The sequence below is a fragment of the Narcine bancroftii genome, chromosome 3 (assembly GCF_036971445.1).
Source record: "Narcine bancroftii isolate sNarBan1 chromosome 3, sNarBan1.hap1, whole genome shotgun sequence".
Taxonomy (NCBI): domain Eukaryota; kingdom Metazoa; phylum Chordata; class Chondrichthyes; order Torpediniformes; family Narcinidae; genus Narcine; species Narcine bancroftii.
In genome coordinates, this window is record NC_091471.1 from 100,771,040 (window position 1) to 100,779,055 (window position 8,016).

At 38.5% G+C, this 8,016-nt stretch overlaps 1 long non-coding RNA gene across 1 annotated transcript; it reads left to right on the forward strand.

Annotated features, from left to right (window-relative positions):
• The first annotated feature begins 2,082 nt into the window (after nt 1–2,082).
• On the forward strand, nt 2,083–6,218 carry LOC138756178 (uncharacterized). Its single transcript, XR_011352832.1, has 3 exons — nt 2,083–2,286; nt 3,077–3,181; nt 6,066–6,218. It is a non-coding gene; the product is annotated as an uncharacterized lncRNA (long non-coding RNA).
• The last annotated feature ends 1,798 nt before the right edge of the window (nt 6,219–8,016 follow it).

The window sequence follows — 8,016 nt, forward strand, 5'->3', positions numbered from 1 at the left end:
CATTTGTGAGGTAGGCCAAGATTCTTCCATAACAGTTAACTGTTTAGTAGCTGCTTTCTTTGCTGTTTGAGTTTTAGTCTTCCTCACAGTTGCTTGTAGAGTGCTTCAACAATACAACCAACAGTTTTTAAAATATTTTTAAAACTTTTATATGGGTTTTTAATAGTTCTGCCAGGGGGAGGTGTTTTCCCATGTCTTCTCCCTATGCCATTATGCCACATGAATTGAATACTTGACCAGAATTCTTCTGTGTATCTTCACTTTTTTTAATTTTTTTTTATTTTTCACACTATAAACCATATTGATCAAGATACATACATTTTCCTTCTTGAATATATACAGTGTTGTTTTCTCACCCCCTCCCCTCCTCCCCTCCCTCCCTCCCTACCTCCCCTCCCATTTACTTAAAGTTCAAAAAATAAGATACATTAAACCCGTCAAACAATGTTGTCACTCAATAAAAATAAACAAGAAATTCCACTGAGTCAGTTCTTTTCATTCTCTTCTCCTTCTGTCATTTTAGGTGATAGAAGTCCCCGGTAGATTTTCTCTATTATGTTTCATGTATGGCTCCCATATTTGTTCAAATATTGTAACGTTATTTCTTAAATTATAGGTTATTTTTTCCAATGGAATATATTTATTCATTTCTATATACCATTGTTGTATTCTCAAGTTATCTTCTAATTTCCAGGTTGACATAATACATTTTTTTGCTACAGCTAGGGCTATCATAACAAATCTTTTTTGTGCTCCATCCAAATCAAGTCCAAATTCTTTGTTTTTTATGTTACTTAGGAGGAAGATCTCTGGGTTTTTTGGTATATTGCTTTTTGTGATTTTATTTAATATCTGGTTTAGATCTTCCCAAAATTTTTTCACTTTCTCACATGTCCAAATTGCATGAATTGTTGTTCCCATTTCCTTTTTACAGCCAAAACATCTGTCAGATACTGTTGGGTCCCATTTATTTAACTTTTGAGGTGTAATATATAGCCTGTTTATCCAGTTATATTGTATCATACGTAACCTCGTATTTATTGTATTTCTCATAGTTCCTGAGCATAACTTCTCCCATGTTTCCTTCTTTATCTTTATGTTTAGATCTTGTTCCCATTTTTGTTTAGTTTTACCATTTGTTTCCTCATTCTCCTTTTCTTGTAGTTTAATATCTTCACTTTGATATGAATATTGACTGGTTTATGTCATCCACTGAATGTTCTACTGTCCTTTTCCCAATAATCAGGAACATGATGGCAGTGGGTACTTTAGTTTGGGGGATGATACCACCTCCTGGTTGCATTTAGCAGCCTTCCAAGCAGTTGGTCTGGGTTTGAATTCTGGCCTTCGCAGTTTGCACAATTTTGCCAAATCTGGAGGTGGACATAACTCTGATGTCCAAAGGAGATTTGAAAAGATATATGGAAAAGAAGGGCTTCGAAGGATATGGACCAAATACAGGCAAATGCAAAGAGCCCAATTGCCGACTTAGTCAGCAAGGATGAGTGGACCGAAGAGCCTGTCCGATGTTATATGACTTTATGACTATACTTGAGATGAGGTGAGACACATAGTACACCTGCAAAGGAAAGTGACCTAGGAACTGATGGATTGCTCTGGGGTTGGCAGCAGAGTGGTCCAACCAACAGAGAAAATGTCTTGCAATTTAACATATCAAATTGGCATGCTTGGCATTGGAGGTTACTTTCTCCTGTCCACTGAGTGGGTGGGAGAGGGAGAAGTGTTGTCAGAGCATGCAGTTTAAAAAATATGGGAAAATGAAACAATGCAGCTTACAGAACCTGAAGGGGCTACTTTTGGAACAGAAATCAAAATAAAGATTCAAATGTGAGGCCCAAAGTAAAGTTATAACATTTTTTTTTCTCCTGTAGCTAATGCATTACAGTCTTCCTCTTACACAGATGTCCACCAGAGAGATTGTTCTCGGTTGTGTAGGCAACAGTGGCAAACTGCATAAGAATACCCCAAACTGAATCAACTTACAGTGCTGGGAGTTCTAGCAGCTCCTGTTGTTGTTACTGTTGCTATTGTACATATGTCATAAAAGCAGAGGAATTTCATGAAGGGAATGGCTTCCTGTCAGAGGAGGTACCATTATAGCCACATCTGTGACTCGTCTCCATATACTTCCTTTTACAAATTTCGTTTAAGGTCATTCTGAAGATCTGTCAGAATAAATAGAATCCATCTTGAGGCAGATGGAACACCTGTAGGTGCAACAGCTGCTACAGAGTGGACATGGATTCGATGTTTTGCCTGGCTGAGGTGTCTAGAACCATAGGTCACAGTTTTAAAAATAATTGGTTAGGCATTCTGGACAAGAATGGGATTTCTGAACATGGCGAAGAGGGAATTTTTGGAATTCTCTACCCAAGGGGCCCAGTCACTGAGTGTAGTCAAGATATAGAATGATTGATTTTTAACTGTGAGTGTGTGAGGGAATTGGCTTGGATGCTTTGAACCTGGGTTCACTGCTGGACCAGACTGGAGACAGTCAGCTCCAATGGGATTGACAGTCGAAACAGTGGCAGATCTACGGACACTCAATATCTCTGAAAGGGCCCTCTTTTGTTTTCTCTCCCTTATCTTGATAGTGGTGGAGTATTATTGGTGTTTTTTTTAATGTGCCTTTTCAGGGCAAACTCAGGAAAACAAATTTGGTATGCATGACAATAAATGGAAACTGGATATTAAGGAATTCAAACATTATGTGGTTAGTGTAGGAAAGGAGGGCAGAGATAAAAAATCAGTCATGATCCTAATGAATGGCAAAAAAAAGACATGAGGTGCCAAATGGTTTACTCCTCCTATTTCTATATTCTCACATTCTAATACAAGGTGTGTAGAGTAAAAATGTCAAAAATGCGACATTTCATAATGGAGCATTGCAGCATAGAAAGGATTCATTTAATCATTATGATTTTGACAGGTCTTTAAATGTTATTCAAGTTAGTCACATGATATCATTTTTATTTGCTTCATATCATAAAATTGCCTTATATTATGCTTTATTTCAAAATAGAGATTAAGTGTGGCCAAACCTATTTCATCTTAGATTTGCCTGTGGATATCTGGACAAAACCTACCTATAACATATTGTTTGGGGTTTGTTCCAATCATTCTCCAGCAAGACTGTGCTAAAAGGAAGGCAGCAGACTGGGTAAGGGTTAATTGGATGTTCATGTCCACTAGTACTGTATGCCATCAGTGTCCACTCTAAGGTCTTCAGAAAGTGAGTAATGCAGACTTCTTGGAGAGATAAAATAGCCACAAGTAATTTTTCTTCCATCAGGCTTTGCATCATCACATTGGATCCACCATCACCCATCGTTGGTAGTGTTAAAGAAAGCCAATAATGCAAGAGGTGGCAGAAGGCAGGATGTCTTCTTTTTTGCAGAACCTAGCATACTAGCTTTAAGCCTCACCATTTGAATTTTCTGGATTTCTGCTCCAATAATATCAACACCTAGAGTCCAAGTACAAAGGCTATGAACATATTCCCTCTATTAAAAGCAGGAACTCATCTTGTCAGGAATTAGAGCACAGATCATGTCTCATTTCTCTGCAGGACACCAAGTTTTTGACATTCCTGAGATGATCATTGAATAAGCCATTTTGTGAGCAGATGAGGCATCTTTATTCCTACTTTGATCTCCTGGTTGTTCAATTTTCCAGTGTCAGTTTGCCATCACAATCTTTCTTGAGAAAAAAAACAATTTCTTTCAGTTGGCAAAATGAAGCAAATTAATCCACACAATTATAGCTCATTCTTCTGCAAGGCCAAACCCCTTTCATTTCATGATGAAGTATTTAATTCATTTTTTTTTTTAAGTTCTGGGTGTTATTGAACACTAATTTCTCAACAGGCCCCCTACCCCACCTTAGTGGTCAAAGCAAATTTACGCACTGAAATCATAAAATATTTTTAATGTCGTTGATAGGAGAGAAGCACAGAAGAAACCAACTAAACTTAATGCTTCATAGAAAAGGGGGCCCTTAAACTGTGAGCAGAGTCCTAAGACGGCCAGAGCCAAAGCAGTGGTCCTCAACTTTTTTCTCTCCACTCACATTCCACTTTAAGTAATCCCTATGCCTTAGGTACTCTGTGATTAGTAAGGGATTCCTTAAGGTGGGATATGGTGGAAAAAAAATTTGAAAACCACTGTTTTAATCGTACCTAATTGACTCGTGATGTGCAGGGTTTCATCACTCCAAAGGAAATGGGCCAATGACAATTTTTCTCAAGCAAAATAGTTCAGAAACAACTGGGTCTAGAGCAGTGATTCTCAATTTTCCCTTCCCACGCATATTCCACCTTAGCAGTCAATTAGGTATGATTCAAACTTTTTCTTTCCACCCACATACCACCTTAAGTCATCCCTTACTAATCACAGAACAATGATGGCATAGGGATGACTTAAAATGGTATGTGAGTGGAAAGAAAAAGGTGGAGAACCACTGAGGTAGAGAATGGCTGGGTTAGATTAACAAAGATCAACAGAAAATATGCTCTAATAACATTGCTTTGTAATTGAGTTTCATGATATGCAAATTTCATCTTTGCAATAGAATAAAAGCCAGTAAAAAGGGTGGAAGAATGTTCATTGCTTTATGATCAGAAAGTAACTGTGAATAGTGTAAACTGATGGGAAATACTCTTAAATTAATCTGAACTTCCTGTTATCCACACACAAAAAATAGGACACAGAAACCATCAATGAACAGAATCTGCCATTGCCCAGGCATCCTCCAATTAAAAAAAAACAGCAAATAAATGGTGATATTAATGAGAATAACAATATTTGTTCCAAATTATCACCATTGTTTTGTTTATTTAAAATCCACTTCTGTTGCTGTGACTTTGAGCTACTGGAGTTCATGTTTCATGTGTGAAATTATCACCTTGAGTTTATTTGCGTAAAGATTCCTTCCAGAACAAATATTTCTGTTGCCAGCTGAATGCAGTTGCTCTTGTTTATGGAAGTAACTTTAAGGATCCCCTTTCTACAGGAAAACATGTTCATTCTATAAACTACTTCTCACAGTATTTATAGAGAGACAGAGCGTGAAGTTAACATTAAGCATTTGCAAGTGCTTAATTCACCGGTGGCAAAGGTCACCTTTGCCAGAAGACACAGTGAATATATTTCTTCTGAGCACTAAGTTCAAGCCCTTGTTGAAATATCTTATGCCTTAATTAGAATTTCAAGCATCGTGGAAATTGTAAGCCTGACATTCACTGAAATCACTCAACATTATTAATAAAATGAAACATTTTTAATTTATGACATGTTGTCCACACAGAACGGCATCATCTTCATAAAGTAAACCATACTTTGCTTTATTCTGCTTGAGGTTGTAGATATCACAATCTTCCATTTGGTTGATTACCACTATCTGCATGATCTGCGATCATTTTCCTCCAGTTCCTAGAATAATTTGCCCATGGTTCCTGAAATTCAATCAGAAATCCAACCTCAAATATTTATTAGAAAATTCAAACTGAAAACTGTGGAACAAGTAAACAATGAGAATAAGAATAAACCTGTTGGATCATTCTGTGTACAATTTCCCATATCACCATTAACAACCACTGTTTCACCATATTCTATCTCAATGGGCACAATGTACCATCACACCAGAAACAACCTGTCTTATCACACCAAGTACAATTTGTCTAATTTCACCATGTACAATGTGCCATCTTACCAGCTACGATATATTCTCTCATTTTGTACACAGGCCTAACACACCATGTACAATATTTGCAATTTCTTTATGCAGCAGGTTCATTATGTAAAATATCATTGCACACATTCTATCCTAAAATTTCAAATGCATTGGCCTATCTCACTATGTAAGAATTATCCATCATGTTTGACCTACCCTAACTCTGCATGTACAAACTGTCTGCAGGAGGTCCCAGTCCAATCAGTCAGAACAGGAGTGGAATGGAAATTTAAAATGGGAGGCAAATAGGAACCTGAGGATTCTGCATTACAGACTGAACGGTTTTTAATTTGTATTTTATTTCTCCAATTTAGGGGAACCCTCAATGAATATTGAATACAGGCAACTCACCCACTCACTACATGGTGGGGGGGGTTGCATTCTGAGAAAACAGTCTATCTCGTGATTTTCCACAACATGAAGCTGTGCTTTCTGCACATGTGTCAATAAACGGGAGTTGAAAACAATATCTGTATAATTTATTTACGTTTTCTTCCATGTAAATTTTGTAAGAGCAAATTTTATTCCAAACCTCAGATTTATGGATAAATGATTTATGTTAAAGGTAGAAGGGAACCAGGGTGTCAGGGTCAAAAAAGAGGAAATTAGAAAAAAGTCAAAAATAATGTTTAGCAAAGAAGACAAACAGGACAGAGAGGTGAAAAGACAGATTAGTATCTGTTAACAATTTTTGCTGTGTTTCAATTCTACAGTAAATTATCCTAAGTGTACTGTACTTAAATGCACGGAGCATTAGGAATAAAGTAGATGACCTTGTTGTACAGCTACAGATTAAAAGATCCATGCTGCTGATGACCCAACTGCGCTGGGTGGGTCACGTCTCCAGAATGGAGGACCATCGCCTTCCCAAGATCGTGTTATATGGCGAGCTCTCCACTGGCCACCGAGACAGAGGTACACCAAAGAAGAGATACAAGGACTGCTTAAAGAAATCTCTTGGTGCCTGCCACATTGACCACCGCCAGTGGGCTGATATCGCCTCCAACCGTGCATCTTGGCGCCTCACAGTTCGGTGGGCAGCAACCTCCTTTGAAGAAGACAGCAGAGCCCACCTCACTGACAAAAGACAAAGGAGGAAAAACCCAACACCCAACCCCAACCAACCAATTTTCCCTTGCAACCGCTGCAACCGTGCCTGCCTGTCCCGCATCAGACTTGTCAGTCACCAACGAGCCTGCAGCAGACGTGGACGTACCCCTCCATAAATCTTCATCCGCGAAGCCAAGCCAAAGAAAGAAAAGATATAACATTGTGGCCATCACCGAGATGTGGCCTAATGATGGATGTGTTTGGGATGTGAATGTCCAAGGGTACACAGTGTATAGGAAAGATAGGTAGGTAGGTAGAGGGGGAGGTGTGGCCCTGATGGTTAACAGTGATATTAGAAGAAAGGGATATAGGGTCAGGCCGTAGAATCCTTATGGGTTGAGTTAAGAAATGGCAAGGGTAAAAGAACCCTAATAGCAGCTGGATGCAGGCTCCCAAACAGCAGCCGGGTTGTGGACTATGAGGTACAGGTGGACATAGAAAGAGCACGTCAGAAGGAAAATGTCAAAATAAATATGGGTGATTTTAACATTGAAGGGGATTGGGAAAATCGGGAAGGTACTGGATCTCAGTGGAGAGAGTTTGTAGAATGCCTAAGACAGTGGTTCCCAACCTTTTTCTTCCCACTCACATCCCACTTTAAGTCTTCTCTATGTCATTGGTGCTCTGTGATTAGTAAGGGATTGCTTAAGGTGGGATGTGAGTGGGAAGAAAAAGGTTGGGAACCACTGGCCTAAGGGATGGCTTTTTGGAACAGCTTGTTGATAAGCCCACCATGGGGATTGGCAGTTTTGAATATGTAATGAACCTGAGGTGATTAGGGAATTAAAGGTAATTGAACCCTTAGGAAGTAATGATCATAATATGATTGAGTTCAGTTTCATATTTGAAAAGGAAAAGCTAGTATCAGGTGTGTCAATATTTCAGTGGAACAAAGGAAATTACTGTGGTATGAGGGAAGAACTGGCCCAAGATGACTGGAAAAGTCAGCTAGATGGAGGGATAGAGGAACAGAATTGGATAATATTTCTACCAGAAGTAAAGAAAGTGAAGGATAGATATATTCCAAGAGAAAAGAAAATTATGAATAGAAAAATGGCACAAATGTGGCTAACAAATGAGGTTAAGGCTACAACAATTTATGCACTTATTATACTTATTATGAAGCAAGGAATGGCCCTTTGGACTGTTATGCGG